Below are 17,350 nucleotides of genomic sequence, written 5' to 3'. Positions count from 1 at the left end.
AACAGGAGGTGCCCGGACAGCTGAGCACCTCCGAGCGCCGTCCTGCGCATGTCGCACCCGCTGCTTCTCAGATTACACAGCACAGCTGCGTCTGCTCTTGGGTAAACGCACAGTTTGGAAGGCCTGGTCTCTTGTTCCCCTTCCTCCATTTTGTTATTGGCTCAGTTTTCTTAAAATCTGTCAGACTTTAGAAGGAAATCCTATATAGGGCAGGTTTCCCTGTGAAAAGTCGTTGCGTTTTTATTGTGTTGCCTTGTCGTGGCACAGAGCCTACAGTTAGAACTCGCAGCAAGGGAAAGCTTTCTCCCGGACATATGCACTTGGAACCAGCTAGGAGCCGTGACTCACTGAACTGCTTTCATCTTCCAGTGTTGTTTTAGTCTTCTTTTCTAAGTAACACACACACTTAGTGGAAAGTGTGGGAAACACAGTCATGTATAAAGAAGAAACCAGAGGGAACAACTTTTAATGTTTGTTGTATTTATTTCTGCCTTTTTATAATAAACCTTATGTATGTGCTAGCTTTCAGCTTTCTCTGGTGGCCATTTTCATAACCCTTTAGATCAGGGGTGTCCAAACTGCGGCCCGTGGGCCAACTGCGTCCCGCAATCCATTGTTAATAGGCCCGCAGCAAATTCCAAAAATATATTTAGTTTACTTAAATAAACCAGGTGAGGCAATACGTACTTCACCTCGAGTGAGTAGCCCGGCTGTTTGTGTATTTTACCGCATATGGTCCTTGGTAAAAAACGTTGAAAAAATTTGGACACCCCTGCTTTAGATAAACCATGAAGATGGGATTTTTTTTAATTGTCTCAACCAACAAAATTTACACTGTGGCCATTGCCAGGCCACGTTCTAGGCTCGGCAGTGGGACGAAGCAGCCGTCAAGGGAGACAAGGCCCCCCAAAGTCTGCGGGGAGGGGCCACCAACAAACCAGCCATCGCAGTGACGTCATAGTGATGGTTCTGTGCAGAAACTATAAAACAGGGCAGAGAAGCAGTCAGACACGAGTAAAGCCATGGCTCTTACTCTGTGTGCCTGACCGCAGGAGGCAGAGCTGAGTCAGGGCCCAGATGGCAAGGACAGTGGGGACAGCCAGTGAGCAGATGGAGGGCTCAGTGGGCGGCAAACACGACGAGGAGACTCCGAGGATGGGGCTCCTTGGCGAGCTGGCCTGAGAAGGTCGGACGCAGACAGCGGGTGATGAGGGCCTGACCGTGCGGGGAGGGGCCGCGGCTCAGCAGCTTGTGCTCTGGGACTCCTCAGGCAGGTTGGGGACCAGGCCCCAGAGGACAGCCTCGTGGAAAGGAGGGCTCCCTGTGTGCAGTTCGGTTAAGGACAGAGTCCTCGTCACACTTCGGAGCGGCTCGTCTGCGGAGCTCACGTGCAAACTGGTATCCAAACGAGAGGAAGGAACCCTGACCACAACACTCAGGGACAGGAGCGTCCCTTGCTGGGGGTGCTGGGGAGCCGGCGTGTGAGGGCGGTGCCGAGGGACTGGGAGGGCAGGTGGGAGCCGCCCCGCAGAGCTTGGGCCCCGCAGGTGCCGTGGGAGCGGCGTCCGGTTTGCGGCAGCCGTGCTGACCTTGGGCTGTGGTCACACGTGTGCTCCATCGGTCACAGGAATCCAGTTCGTCCCCCGGCCCCCGGCGCCCTGGCCCCGGGTGAGAATTGCAGCCGCTGCGCTGGCTGTCTGCCCCACGTGGTGCCCACAGGCCGCGGAAAGGCCGCCGTGCGCTCCGCGGACACGCGGGTGTCGGCTCGCCCTGAGGCTCACGGCTGACGCTGAGCCACTGCTCAGTGTGACATCAGCCGGGAGGCAGCGCCGCGCGTGTGCGCGCTTCTTATTCGCTCTCTCTTCATCATTGTGTTCCTCTTTTGTTTTGAGAAAATGGCCTTATCGCCTCTTGAAATTTGGTGAACCAGTGTGTGCGCTATGTGAACATATCTACTGAGCACGGGGAGAGACCCTGAAGGTAGTGAAATAAAATATTGAGGTAACAGCCAGTTGTTTGCAAACTATTCTGTATTCCCATTGATTTGTGTTTGATCTCTGTGAGCACTGATTACTGAGAGATTTATTGAACCCTGTCACTCACATGACCCACGTAGCTCAGTCGGGAGAAGCCAGGACACAGGCAGAACACACTGGTCCTCCAGCAGCTGCATCTGAAAGGAAGTGGCCCCGGGAGGGGGAGGGAGGCGGCCTGACCGTCCGTTTGCCACGTGAGGGGACACCCCCTGGCCCCAGCCCCGCGTGTCTGCCACTGACCTCGGTGAGTGGATGTGCCCTGTCTGACCACGTGTGGGGACCACATAGGCCCCTGGGAGTGAGTGTGTGTGGGAGACGTTTCCGTGTGGGGTCGTGAGCACAGGTGCACCGGCTGTCTGAGGCTGAGGACGCCGTGACGGCCGCCTGCACAGAGCACGGGAGCTGTCTTCAAAGAGCAATAACAGTCATGGTCTTGGATGGTTTTTATTCTGAACGTGCTTTTAAACAAATTGATGTATAAAATGGCTAAATTTTTATTCTGGATAAATAAGAGGAAAATATATTTGGGGACAGAATATTTGACAGTGTGCACACAAGCAGTATTGGCTACATTCTTTTTTGGCTTTTCATTTTTAGTAATGATAGTTCAAAGGTGTGGGTTTTAGATGGGCTAACGTTAATATTTACGCGTATAAGGAAAGTACCAAGACCATACGCTTTACTAACAGGCTTAATTTTCCTGGAGCTATAATGACATTTCTATATTGGAGACCATATTTTTTTCTTTTTACAGTTGTCCTCCCCAAATTCCATGTTTCCTCAAAAATGAGACCAAGTCTTATACCGTATTTCCCCCCCAAAAAGACCGGGTCTTATATTAATTTTTGCTCCTAAAGATGCATTAGGGTGCATTTTCAGGGGATGTCTTATTTTTTCATATACAACAGTCTATATTTATTCAAATACAGTCGTGTCATCTTCTTCTGGAACATCGTCATAATGTACTAAATGTGTCCATCTGGCTGACAATCTTAACCGGGGATTATTTTCGGGGGAAACATGGTAACTTCTCACTTAAAGCTGGTAGTACCATGTACATATTTAAGCCTATTCACTAGGTCCTGTCCAAGAGCGGAACTCTGATAAAACATGGTTTGCAAATGTCATTGTCACAGGTGTAGCGTATTCCAGTGACCTTTTCTTTGATATTCATTACATAAATCTGCCTTCATAATTACACTACATCTCCTGGTCACGTTCTAAGAGTATATTCATAAGATGGATGAGAGAAATGAGAGAAGGCCATTTTCCCCCCAGGAAGCCAAAGACTCGTTAACTTAAGGTAGGCTTTCAACCTGGGAAGATTTGACCCCTCCACTCACCCCTCTTCCTGGGGACACTGGCAGTATATGTTTTGGTTGTCACAATGGGGGATACCCGTCTCCCATCAGCTGAGCAGAGGCCACACATCCCCATAGGCACAAGCCAGCCCTTGTTCCGAATGTCAGTGGCACTGAGGTTGCGAACCCCGATTTAAGGTAAGAGTGGCGACAGTAACGCCAGCCTGACTTGGGTTAGGTGTGGGCTCGTGTGGTTTCCTTATATAACAAAGCCAGTCCGTGCATCCCCTTCAATAAAGGACAAGTCTACAGAGGTACTTCTCTAGAATGTCCTATGAGCACAAGTTTCTAAAGTATCACCATCTGACAAAAAAGGAGAAAAATAACTAGTTTGAAAGTCAACCACAAATAAGATGAAGCCACAGATTAGAATTTTGTTTTTTCTAAATCATTCAAAAGGATATTGATATCGTGACATTTTTTAAATTTATGACGAAGTGAAAACTATGTGAGTCAATATTGAAGTAAAATGAGGATAATCCCCCCCAGGACTGAGTTGAGATGAAAGAGAAGTGATTCCCCCGTGAAATGATTTCATGTCATTGCGGATCACACAGAACAGTGATTCTCACCATTTGGACCTTGAACCTCGTTCAGATACACCTTGATAGGCCAGGGGTTCGCCCCCTCGCCCCAAAACTGTGTATTGACACCACCTTTTTCATATAGTTTGGAGTATTTACAGAGACCAGCCGAGTGCAGATGTGGACCTTTGGACCACAGACTTCATCCTAAAAACAACAAAAGATAATTGGAAGAAACCCAGCGAAATGCCCGTTATTCTTACGTGTGACTCTTGTTGGTCTATGGCCTTGGATTCATATGATGACCTACACCATTGTCCCTCGGACTACAGCCAGCGTGTCGGCCGGGAAAGGTGCCAGCAGGCTCACCTGGGAACTGACCCCACAGGAGCTGGGCTCACCTCACAGCTCCCCGTGCCCATTTCTCCTTTTACGTCATTGACGCTCCCTGCTTAAGAAGTGACTGATGTTAGACTTCACAGCCATGTCTGGTGAGGAGAATGGGCTGCTTCTGAACGATTGGAACGACCTCATTAAACTTCACACGGGGCCTACAGTGCCTGCACAGACGGGGCTGACACGTGCACGTGTCAACCCTCCACCATCCACTCAGAAAACAAGTGTGCTCAGCAGCCCGGCCAGGCCTGACTGCTACTGCTCATACGCACGGGCGACGAAACCCATTTCAATAAAACAGAGCAGTTCAGCCTTTCAAGTAACTTGGACAGTTCTTCCCCCAATTTATCTGAATCCGTGATGTGTTCCTATGATTTAACAGTTGTAAGGCATCTGCCAATAAGACGAAAAAACAAAAGGTGTCACTCTCACATGAGGTTTTCCATAAACAATAAATGAATGCGATGTTTTGGTTGCGATTGCTTGTTTTTAATCTGGGAATGGCTTATATTTAGATAGTGAAGTGGTGGGGTCTGCCTTGGCTTTAAGGGGCCGCCATGAGTGTGGCCGACAGCGTCTTGCTCAGGAAGTGCCCAGTGGCTCCCACCACACTCAGGACCAGCCCTGTGGGGACACCACCATCGCTCCTGTCCTGTCCCCTCACTGGCTCTGCTCCCACCCCTCGCGCCTGGGGCCCCTCCTGCTGGCCTAGACTGGACCACCCCCTCGCCCCCGGGCTCCCCGATAGCTCTCCCTGCTGGCCTCTGCCTGGTTTTGCTCTGGCACTTACCATGGTGCTGTGTCTTTGCTCTTGTTTCCTACCCACTCGCATGGAGACCCGTGAAGGCAGGGGCTGTCACCTGCTGTAGCTCCTGTACCTGGAACAGGGCCTGGCACGGAGTCTGTGCCCAGAGAATAAGAGTGTCAGGGTTCAGTGACGTGACGCTTGCTGCTTGTATTTTCACTAAGTCTAGATAATCTGAATGGGAACCACCCGTGTGTCAATATAATTAGGAGAATGTACATTTTAACATATGGCACAGCTGCTTTCTTTACTCACACACGGGATTCCTCACAGGACCTTGGCTTCCTTCTGGCTGAAATGAGTGTCGGCGGCTGAGGGCAAGGCCACACCTGAAGAAACACCATAACAGCCCAGAGAGCAGGTGGCCTGGCGGGCAGCTCACCAAGTCACATTCCTCTTTCCACTGTCTGCTCTGCTGAGTCTGAACCGGCCCTCCTGCTGGTCAGTGTCGTGTGTCCCTCTAACTTGGAGAGCCCAGTGCCTCTGTCACGCGTGTCGGGCTCACTGTGCTTCCACCTGAAGACACCTGACACTGCAGGTTGCCTGTCCACCTCCTGGGGGCCTTGTATGGATTCTCCAGGGAGCAGAGCTGGACTCCGGAAAAGTCACCCGTGTTCCCCTCATCAGCTGGCCTCCCGATGTGGCTGGTGGTCCTCCATCTTCCACAGTTATGGGATGGCCCTTAATTTGACAGCTCCAGTCTTCAAAGAAAAAGGCTGCTTTACAGCTGGAATTACACAACCATTGAGGGGAGAAGGTTGGCGGGCGGTCGCCCTGCTGCTTCCCTGCCCTCAGGTCCGTCCCCACACGGCCCTGGAAGCCCTGCTCTGGAGAGCAGCTGGCACACTCTCCCTGGGAGGCCCCCGAGAAGAAACGCTCAAGGCTGCCGGCCGGACCCACCCTCATCCTGGCTGCTCAGCTTTGTCATTGTCACACAGCAGCCACAGACACATCACAAAACCTTACTTACAGACACTAAAGTCTGAATTGCATTTAATTTTACATCATAAAATATTCTCCTCTTGATTTTTTCAATCCTTTTAAAACGTGAAAACCCTCATCAGCTTTCAGGCCAAACAAAGATAGGTGTCAGCTCGGTGTGACCGATGGCCACAACTTGCCAAGCCAGAGCCCAGTGTCCAGGGGCTCTGTGGGTCTCTCTGACTCTGGACACCTGCCGGGATCTCTGACCTTTCTTGCCAGCCCTGGGGACAGCCCTTCACTTTTGTCCCCTGGCTACCTTGCATTTCTGACCCTCAGAGAAAAGATGCTGAAAGCTCTGGGACGGTGATGGCCGGCGTGGCTTCCCACTCCAGAGCCCTCTGACTTGGGGAGCAGGGCCGTTTGGCTCTGCCCCGCGTCCCGGGTCCCGTGAGACAGAGTAGCCCCACGCGGTGCTGGGCGTCGCTTCGGCCTCCCGCTGTCTGCTGACTGGCTTCTTCCCCGGCACTGAGTGTCTGGGACGGAGCTGCCTCACCAGCCAAGGGCCACACCTGCGTCACCTGTGCACGTCGGTTCACTTTAGAGCTCGAGCTGGTACTGCCCAAAGCAGACCTTTGTCCTTCCCTTGAATCGGCGATCTGTCTAAGATGATGTGGAGTATACGCGCACTGTTTGTAGTTTTTCCCGAGTTTTCCTGATGCCTTTAGCCTTCTGGGTGAAGGCGGCCTCGGCCAGCGTGTCTTCTCGTGGCAGGTCTGCGCCCTGCGCCATGCATCTGACAGGATGCCACTTCCTGTGTGTCCCGATGGTGTTGGGGTCTTCTAACTCTGAAGCACGTGTGCCCACCCTGTTCAGACACCTGAGTCCTCCAGGGCCCACCCCTCTTCTGTGGGTGAAGGAAGAGCTGCCTCGACTGGGGCTTCCTGTCCAGTGACAGCACGTTCTCACAGTGAGGTGATCTGTGTGTTCCTGTGTGACAACAGACCACAGTGGGTGCATTCATCGGCATTCGCAACTCTCTCGTGAGGAAATGCCCTCCCCCCTTAGATCTGGTTGCACCTGCAGGGGTCCCGGGGTCCCCTGGACTACTGTGCCCTGTATACACACTGCCGAGGGCCCCCAGTACTCAGAGGCAGGCCCAGAGTGCCCGAAGGCCATCGGATGGTCAGTGGAGGGGGCTCCGCGGGCACACTGGCCCCCTGTCACTCCCCTGTTGTGTGTGGACGTGGCCAAGCTGCCTGTGGGCGTGGTGAGCTCTGGCACTTTGTGTTGGCAGCTTGTCAGCAGGCCGTCGACACTGTCCTGGGCCCTCTGCTGGTGACTGGAGTTGCTGACAGGGCTCTTGTGGTTTGACTTGCTCTTCCTGGGATGGCCCACAAGCTGTGACAGGGCCCCACGCGTGACCTTGTGACCTCAGCTTGTGACAGCTGCCCGCTCTGTATGGACCCCATGCTCTACTCCCTCATCCCGCCCGCCTGCCTGGGGTCCCTGGACAACAGGGCTGCTGCACGTTGTTGCACGGACTCCAGAACCGTAACTGGTCTTTGCATACGAGGTTTGCAGAAGGAGGTCTGTGTTGAGAGATCCTTACACAGCAGCATCCTGAAGCCTGTGTGTAAACACTCCCTGTCGCTCTTGTTTAGGTTGCCCAGCCCACTGCTCTGCACACGTCCATATCTCCATTTTTTATCAGAGCACAGATATGGGCCCCGCCACGTACCCTGCACGGAGGCGGAAGCGGGTGCAGAGACAGACTCATTTGCCTGCAGTGACAGGTGACAGTGCTTGAGGGCAGAACCAGGGTTCTGGTGCCTTGTTTGGTTCCAAAGTCCAGGCCCGTCCCAGGCGTCTGTCTCGCATTTCCTGCAGAGCCCGGGTCTGTGAACGCCCCCTGGGCTGCTCCTCACCCTCTGTGTACTAAGCCGAGCACCTGGATGTGACAGCTCCATGCCAAGCATGGTCCCTGAGGGGCTGCCTCTGGGTGCAGGAAGCTGGGACCCTCACACACTGAGTAGAGCGAACAGTGGGGCGCTGTCCCCACCACGTTCCTCCAGGTCCAGAGAATCTTTCCTCCATCACCCCCCCTACCGGCCCCCAGCGCAGGCAGCCAGCAGGGCAGGAGGGGCTGAGGGGCACAGGGACAGTCCAGGGCAGTCAGGGTGCGGGCAGGGCAGGCAGAGGCGAGGGACGGAGCACTTTCCACAGGAAGGTGTGAGTTGGGACCCTCAAACACTCAGCAGGTTAAAGCTGTCATCAAGGCCCAAATGAGACGTGCGGACAAGAGGCCGTGCCGTCCGGAGTGTTCTGTGCAGCATGCAGACAGAGGTGACCCCAAAGGACAAGGTCAGGTCTGGGGGACAGGACAGGCGACTCCCAGTCAGGCAAGCTGAAGGGAGTAGGTTCTGGGGAGCAGGCTGGGGTCACCCCCTGCATTTTAAGTCATTAAGCTTGTAAATGAGCCTGTGAGTAACCCCAGGCCCCTGTCCCCCCCCCCCACCCCCAGGCTCTGCTCAGGCCCCTGCTGGTGCCCAGTGGTGGCCGTCCCCTCTTCCTCCCCGAGGCCCATGGGACCTTTGCTCTCACTTGGTGAAAGTGTGAATCACTGCTTTGGCTTTTGTGAACCGGTGTTTCTAGATTTCTCCTTTATCTCTGACACGAGTCCCAGGCCCGTCCTCCTGGAATATTCGCTGCGGTGCTGAGTGCGGTGACAGCAGCAGCTCTGGGCCTGACAGGGCCCTTGTCTCCCCCAGCCCCCCCCAACCCCCAGACCTGCTCCTCGCCACCTCCCGGCCTCACCTCAGCCTGGCCTGCCAGCAGCTTGCTGTCACCTGCTGAGGTCCTTCCAGGAGAGCTGACTCAGTGTCAGGCAGTTCCTGTGACTGCAGCCGCCTGGAATGGCTGAGCCTCTCCCTTCTCGGTGCCGGGCGCTCTGATACCTTTCACCTTTCACCTGCCTCATGCTTCTGTCACAAAGGCAGACAGGACCTGCCCCTGCTGCCCTGACCCCTTCCTGGTTCCCGGCTCCTCAGGATGAATTCCAGATTCCTGACACTGCGATCCCCCCGCCCTGTCCTCTCTGAGGCGCTGCAGACCACCCTCCTGCAGCCCAGTTGTGTTTCGTCTTCTTGGTGCCTCTCACACCTTCCGGTGAGAAGTGCTCTGTCCCTTGCCTCTGCCTGCCCTGCCCGCCCCCCCCCCCTCCCGACTGCCCTGGACTGTCCCTGTGCCCCCCAGCCTTTCCTGCCCTGCTGGCTGCCTGCTCTGGGGGCCGGTGTGGGGGGGGCGGGGGGGATGATGGAGGAAAGCTTCTCTGGAGGTGAAGGAAGAGGTGGGGGCAGCACCCCACTGAGTTTGCTTTTAGAAGCAGGTATCTGCTCAGTGACAGGGCAATTCCTCAGTTTTCTTCCATCTCTTTGCTAAGGTCACAAACTCACCCAATTGCCTCCCTTGTCTAAGTGCAGACTGTTCCCCCAGATGCACACCCAGCAAAGTGGGAGGAGGAACATTGCCTTCTGCACCTGGGGTGCCTCATCTTCCCCCGGGAGCAGGACACATCCCCTGTGGGGCCGACCCCAGAAACAGGGCACTGCCGCCCAGCACTCACTGTCCTCCCCGGGCCAGGGTGCCTCAGCCCTGTGTGCCTGTGTGTCACGCACACGCGCACACTCACACATGCACACACATACACGTGCACACACATACACACGTGCACAGACATGTGCGCGCTTACACCCATGCATACACATGTGCACACATATACACACGTGCACACACATGTACACACACACGCCCGTCTCCCTGATCAGCAGTTTCCTGTGATATTTAGGCTCCAGTTTTCAGCCTCACCTTCCCAGTCAAGCTTCCTTTTTCTTATTGGAATTTCCTCCTGCACATGGCTCCTGAACAAACCACAGCCGCCTGAGTACAGCCGAGCCCGTTTGTCTGCTGAGAGGCCAGGCTGTGCAGTTACAGACAGGGCACGGGACTGAATGCGATGGCCTGTTGAGCAGAACGAGCCCCAAATAGGAACAGAGTGAGTCCCCAGAACCAGCGTCAGGTGGGCGGTGCGGCGCTGTGGGCCCAGGAAGGGTGGCAGGGCCAAGGCTGCTTCCCGTCCGCCAAACACCCACCACCCAGGGAGCCCCAGACGCAGCGAGTCCTGGCCTGAAGACTCCATTTAGTGTTGTTTCAAGAGCGTTTCGACTCTGCTTTGTCCAGGCAGCCGGCGCCTGTGATAGAAAGGCCTGGGAACCAGCCTATAAACCAAGAAACCTGCACTTTTACAGTTTCTGAGAAAACATTCGTTTTGTATGACTCGCTGTTTTGTAGCAAGTTGCGTCCACGTTTGATGGCAAATCCGTAGACAGCAGGTTTCAAGGGGCCCTCCTGGGCACGCCGGGCGATGTTTGCCTGCTGCCAAGGCTGACGGTACGTGCCCGGCCAAAACAAAAGGGTGCATTTAGCTGCTCCCATGAGGATTTCTGAAACCAAACACGAACGAAACCAGGGAAGGGCGATAAGGAGTCACAGGCTACGAACTTGCTGTGGGACTTTAAAGGCTCCTTTTATACTTGACTCTCACTCAGGTTTCTTTTTCCACTTGATATATTTTATTTTACGTTTTTTGGAGAAACAGAACTCGCTGAGGCTATGTTCCATTTTGGATGTAGATAAAACTATTTCCAGAACTGTAGGAAAATCATTGCAGATTTAAAATTACACTTGGCTGACGGAATCAGCCCATGCGTTTCCTCATCTATTAGCAGATGTTTGCTGACTGTTTGTTATGTCAGGTCCTCTTCCAGACACGTGTGTACAAAGGTGTGAGCCGAGCAGACAAAACCCCTGGTCCTCACGCTGCGTATGCTCTGGGCAGGGGACAGACAGACAAATCCTGGGGGTGGTCAGTGGGCCACCCCCCAAGGACAGGAGGGGCAGGCTTTGTGGACAGGGCAGCCTTCTGGGGCCGGCTGGTGTGGCAGGGCTGTAGGTGAAGCCACCACAGAGGTGACAGAGGGCCTCACATTCCCGGCTGCATGCTGTGACGCCCAAGCTCCCAGTGTGAGGGATGGAGCCGGGGTCTTTGTGAGGTAACTAGGTTTCTGTGACGTCACAAGGCGGGGCCCTTATGGTGGGACGGTGCCCTTTTGAGAGGACAGACCAGAGGACCCTCCACCTGAGGACACCGGCCTCCCGCCTGACAGGAAACCCCAAGTCGGTGGTTTTGTTATGCAGTTTGAGCTAGGAGTATGGAAGGGCCTGGAAAGTTCTGAGCAGTGAGCTGACCCAACGTGTGTTTTCAGAGGACCCCTGGCTGCTCTGCTGGGGAACTGCGGGTGGGAGCAGAGGCCCGGAGCCTGTCAGGAAGTGTCCCCCGGCTCACATTTAGGGTGCATGGAGGCCCAGCGGCTCTGAGGTGTCACAGGCCGAGGGGACTTCAGGACAAACCGGAGAAGCTGGAAGGATGGAGGTGGCACGGCAGGAGTGGGACGCTGTGACGGAAGATGAGGGTCCTTACTGGCACACAGATGTCAAAATGCCCAAGAGATTTCCCCGCAGAGAGGTCAGGTAAGCGGTCAGATACGAGTGTGAAGTCGGTGGGCCGTCAGGGCTGGGATGTAAGATCTGTTCACAGCTGCCACGAGGAATGATGTGACATATTTAGCAGCCGGCGTAGCCGGGTCCCAGCAGTCCGCCCGTGTGTGGCCCACGGCTGCAGACACACGGCCCCCTGGGGCATCCTGAGTCCCACAGACAAACTGCCATCGTACCACACAGGACATATGTGCACTTCCTATGACCAGCAGCTGGAAAGCAAGGCCACTGGTCCTCTCATGTCACACAGCCCGGTCATCGCACTTGGGCCTCAGCCACGTGGGGGCCTGAGGTCACCTGTTTACTGCCCGGTCCATGTCCCTACAGAGCCGCCGGGCTTTGTTACCTGAGCGCATGGAAACAGGCCGTGTTGTCCAGACTGGCCCTCTATGTCATGTCGTGCCCCGAGGGGTCACATCCTGAGAAGCTGCCGTGTCTTAGCTGACTGACAGACGGCGTGACTCGTGCCTGTTGCTGCTGTATTGACTTGGTGTCCTCTTGTGCGCAAAGCTGCTGTTTCAGTCCCCTCTTCATTAAAGTGACGCATTCAGTCACCAACTCTTCCCCCCACCCCAGAGCTGCAGGAAGCCCGTCGTCTCCATCGTCCCTGGTCACCGTCAGCTGCCCAGCCCTGCCTCCCCACGGACAAGCCTGAGGGACCATCCCAGCATGCAGTGGACACAGTGCCGATTCAGACTGCTTTCTCTGCACAGCATGAGGAGAGGACACAGAGCCCCGGAGGGCCCGCAGAGGAGAGGGGACAGGGCACCAGGACAGCTGCTCTGCGAACGACCCTGACGGCACCGAGGACAGAAGTCCAGTGTCCGCAGGGCCGGCCACAGATGGCTGTGTGCCTCTGGCTTATGTTTCCTGTTCTCTGGAACAAGCAAAGACTCTCCAGAACGCAAACTTGGACAGTGCCTGCCCGTTCCGGCTGTGTGTGGCTGGGCATGTTTAACCCAGTTCTTGAACTTATACTAAACATTTGCTGAGCGCGCGCTGCGTGGCCAGCCTGCTGCTATGGGCTCAGCACACCTGCTCGTGGTGGCTGTCCCGGCGAGCCCTGAGCCCGCACACGTTTGCTTGTTTCCACAGGGAGGTGGGGACGCGTGCTCGGCGTTCAGGGCGCAGTCACCTCCTGTGCTCCCGGCGGCTGTGGACGCCTGGGCGGGCTCTGGTTATCCTCTTGGAAATGACAGTTGCAGTGATGACCAAACGTACTGTGATGCTAATTCCCCCTGGAAGTGCAGTCTGAGTGTGTTTGGTAAACGGAGTGTCCGATTTCTGCGGAGGCAGCTTTTGCTCGATTGATGGTGATGTCGTGTGTTGACTTGCTCTCCTGTTGCAGTGGATGCTGCTGCGTTTTCCGACCCACTCGTACAGTGTTTTCTGCGTTAGGCCATTTTAATCTGTCCTTTGAAAGTATGTTTCCTAAGAGAACCCAGCAAATGTGGAAACTGGGTGACATAGCCTTAAGTGGAAATAACCAAAACCCACACGCAGCGGAAAGAGCATTTGTTATCGCTCCAAACTGGCAGAGAAAGACACACGAGTAAGGTAATAACCTTTAAGTGTATTTTTGTTCATATGTCATTTTACAACCCATGAAAACTCATAACATAGGAAATCTTTTAATGCCCACATTTACTTTCCTGACATACTGATTTTCTTGCCAAATCCCTAAACATTCTTCAGTATAATTCACTTTCTAGTTTTCTGGCTCCATTTTCTGACTTGGTCTTCGCATGAGAAGCAGATACCATTCCATTTGGACAGTTGGCGGTAGGAAACGAGCTACCTTTTGAAATCTGAATGACCGATCTTATGCCAAGGAACAGATTACGTCTCAGTCCTGCAGAAATGTGCACTGAATGTGATTTTGCAGTGCTTTTCAGAACCTCACATTCTGTGCCACGCTTGTTCCAGCTGCCGGGGACCTAGGCAGTTTGGCCTGAAGTTGCTCGAATCCTACCCTGCTTCTTCCTACAAGCATCCTCCGGCGTCTGCAGGATGGGTCACGTTTAGTGGTGACGTGGTGCATTTTACTGTGCAGGATGAGGAAAGTATACTTCTGAGTGGGCGCATGACGGCTCATACCGACACAGAATGGTAATGAATGAGAGATCCCTCTTCTGCTCTTTCCAAGGGTCCTGTCTCTGCTTGGGAATGAGTCCTGCCTCATGTTCCTTTGGGGTTAGCCATGATCTGGTAGCGGAGGGAACAGTGTGAGAACCAGAGAGAAACCTGAGGACACTTACCGTCAAGCATAAGAGGAAGCTGCAGGAAGTCTAACAAGGTCCTAGACCTGGGTTGGGGGACAGTTTGCAATTGCACAGGAATCTCTCTGTTTGCCAAGTTAGCTTTGATGACAAGTGGCATCTGCTGTAGTTACTTTGTGACTTACTCTGGCAGCTTCTGGAGGCAGGATTACAAATGCGCGTGTTATTACCTCCCAGTTCTATGTAACACTGTTTCAACTAACAAAAGTAAGCTGGTGTCTGCAATTCCGTCACCGGCATCCTCTATCCTTTTATATTTTCCTCCAAATCTCCTAAATTAAATAGAACTCTGTCAAGACAGCCTTGGTTCACCAGCTTGGCAGACAGCATGACCATCATCCGGATCCCGTGTTTTTTCACTCACTGGGGGTGCAGCTCTTCTCTGAAGTACTTTCAGGTCCCTTTGCTAATAGCAAGCAGGCCCCTGGGGACCACAATTTCACAACCCCCTCCCTCCCGCCTGTCCCCGTGGCTGTGGCCCAGTTCCCACCTGAGAAAGACAAAGAGATGCCCAGGGTACTGCTTACCCAGTTAACTTGGGCTAATTTTGTTTTTGTCTGGACCATCCTTCAGAGGCATTTGCTTATTCCGGGCATTGGTGAGCAGGGGGTAGACGGTTCCAGAAGCCTCTGACTCCCGGGCAGCAGCTCCTAGGTTCCCTCCAGGGAGGGCGGTGTCAGTCAGATGTTGGAGGTACCAGCTGCAACCAGTCTGAAGGCTGTTTAAAATCATCAAACGTGCTCCCAGGTGGATTGTTTTCTGTGGAGTGTTTTCTGCTCATGGATGGCCCTGGGGGCGGGACGATGGAGAGGGCTGCTGAATGAATGGTGCAGCAGGAACCAGGCATCACCTGCTTTGCAGTGACGGCTGCGGCTCTGTCTCAGTGAAATGACCGCATGTGGACAGCAAAGGCGCTGGATTGTAGCTGAGTCCAGGACCTCTGTCAGGTCTGAGACTCGGGCACTTAAAAAACAACAACGTTGTGTCCATGACGTGCCACCCAAAATGCAGGTGTGGAGGACAGCTGCCACACCCCACAAGTCCTGTCTCACCCACTCTGAGGTCCAGAATCAGATTCCCAGCTTCCCTTGCAGCTGGGACGCCCCTGTGTCACCTGGCTGTGTTTCGGGTCTGACAGACGGGTGCCGTGCTTCCACGGGGACGGGTCAGTTGTGGGCAGCAGGTCTCCCTGGGCCTTCCTCTGGCAGGGAGGATTTTGTTTTGTCTAGTTCTGGAGATAAAGCACATTCAGTTGGGTGAAGTGTTCTTCCAGCTGTGCTTTACACCCCTGGGTCCCTGGTGGCTCGAAGCCAGACGGCCAGGGGCAGACAGTTCTCTTCTTGTTTTTTCTAGTTCTCAGATTGTCCAAAGTGTCAACCTAGTTCAAAAGCATTTCTGCTTAGGAGAGAATAAGAATGGTTACTTCTGCAAAATGACGCAGAAATGCATTTTATTTTTCCAAGACTTTTTATTGCCCTTAAAATATGGGACAAAAAAGTAAAAATAGGAATTCCTCTTTACTAGGAAGAAAGTATTGCCTTCATTTTTCATTGTATGAGAACATTCCTTTCTTTTCTACTCTTTTTATTCACGTGCATCATCTTTAGGCAGTAGTTTTTGCCAGGGAGCCCAAATCTGTCATGGAGTGATGGGCAGTGTGAAGGCCCAGAGGCTTTGTAGCAGGAGACGCACGTCCTGTGTGAGGACGAGAGAAGGTGACAGCTACCACACTCCCTTCCAACATCACTGACCCAGAGTGGGCACCCAGAACAGCTCAGCTGGACTCTGGTTTTCAGGGTAACTTGCACATTCATAGTAATCATAGTTCATCGTAATGTTAAGATGGCTTTTTAAAAATAAGAGGCTGTATCGCTTACTCCTTTTTCTTCTTTATTTTCTTTCCGGATGGAGCGTTATTCGCTGGTGCAGGACACAGTGTCATTGTGTGGAGCCAGTCTTGTACCTGTGCTTACGATTAGACAAGCGTCAAAATGTAGGGAGGTTGCAGCTGGGAAATGTAAGCTTGGAGTCGAGGGGTGGGAGGATAATCGGGCGTCCAGAAAGGTTTACTTTACAACTGGTAAACCACACGGTTTAATTTCCTCGCCCACCATGAAATGTCTGTGCATCGATGTCTTGTTTAAGAGCCACGAGCCTGATGTGGCGGCTGGCGGAGGAGGTGGTCAGCCCTCGCGGCTGGCAGGTCACCTGCTTGCTCACGGCCGGCTGTGTGTCACCTCATCAGTCCTGGGGCACTTTCGAGGTCGGTCCTGACGTTCACACGTGCAGCACCCTTCTCGGCTGAGGCCCAGCATGGTGACCGGGGCTTCTCCTGTAGTTGTCACACTCGCCATCTGTTTCGTGCCTTGTTTTTGTGCCTTTTCTGGGAGTTTGCTATTTAAAGTGGCCCAAAGCGTAGAGCCAATGGGCTGTGTAGTGGCTCTGAGCTCAGACAGGCTGTGATGTGCCTTATGGGGGTAATACACGTGGTAGATAAGCTTCAGGCGTGAGTCACAGTGGGTCCTGGCAGCTGTGGGTTTAGCGTTAATGAGTCAACAGTGTATATTAAATGAGCCATCTTTAATAGCAACACAGAGAAAACAAGGCTTTGTGTTGATAAGTTGACAAAAGTGTGACTGGAGGCTCAGGGGAGGTCCCCCTGTGTCACCCCGAGAGCGATGCTCAGTGTTTGCTAATCCACGTCCTGGTGACTTTGTAGGACCTACTATCACAAATAAGGACAACCGGCTGTAGTAAGTAGTCTGAAACTCATTACGTGGGACAGAAAACAACGGCTTGATCTGAAAGTCAGATTTACTTTCACTTTTAAAGGAACACACATCTACATGGAACTAATAGCATAATTATTCAAAGGGTGTTTTTCTCTACTTCCTTTGGCTTCAAAGAGAGCGTCAGATGGCAGCCGGTGATTAAAGAGAAATACAGGCCAGTTTGCAGGGAATAATTTGCTGCCTGATTCATGGGTACAACTAAAGCCTATTTTTAAAAACCATTTTCCATAGATTCCCATGAAAAAGCTGAGCTCTTCATTTGCATAATCAATGTTACGAGAAATATTGCTTCAAGTGCTGCACTGGCGGCTGTGGCCGAGGACACTGAGGAGCAGGCCCAGGGCTGTCGAGGCGAGCCGAGTGTCCCCCCGGGGCCCGGTCCACATCCTGCCGTCCTGAGGGAGCTGCCTCGTGACAGCCACACCCGCGAAAGGGTTGATTTCACACCATCTTTATTGTGCGAGTAAATGTATCAGATTCATGCGATACAGAATTTAAAACAAGCCTTTGCTAATAACAGTTCTTTTCCCGTAACAGGTATAGTCATTTGATTTCATGTAATAACACGTGATACCCATTCAGTGCCTGCATGCAGCGTGCACTGTTCTGAGCTCCTGACG

At 53.3% G+C, this 17,350-nt stretch overlaps 1 protein-coding gene and 1 long non-coding RNA gene across 19 annotated transcripts in view; one reads left to right on the top strand and one right to left on the bottom strand.

Annotated features, from left to right (window-relative positions):
- Nucleotides 1–17,350, top strand: part of CAMK2D (calcium/calmodulin dependent protein kinase II delta) — a 185,654-nt gene that overhangs the window by 74,208 nt on the left and 94,096 nt on the right. The gene's annotated exons all lie outside the window — the stretch shown is intronic.
- Nucleotides 5,110–8,996, bottom strand: LOC141572774 (uncharacterized). The gene is made up of 3 exons (XR_012498277.1): nucleotides 8,861–8,996; nucleotides 5,378–5,849; nucleotides 5,110–5,219 (listed from the first exon to the last, which is right to left on the bottom strand). It is a non-coding gene; the product is annotated as an uncharacterized LOC141572774 (long non-coding RNA).

Source organism: Rhinolophus sinicus, linkage group LG07, assembly GCF_036562045.2.
Source record: "Rhinolophus sinicus isolate RSC01 linkage group LG07, ASM3656204v1, whole genome shotgun sequence".
NCBI lineage: Eukaryota > Metazoa > Chordata > Mammalia > Chiroptera > Rhinolophidae > Rhinolophus > Rhinolophus sinicus.
This window is presented reverse-complemented; position numbering and strand designations above follow the sequence as displayed.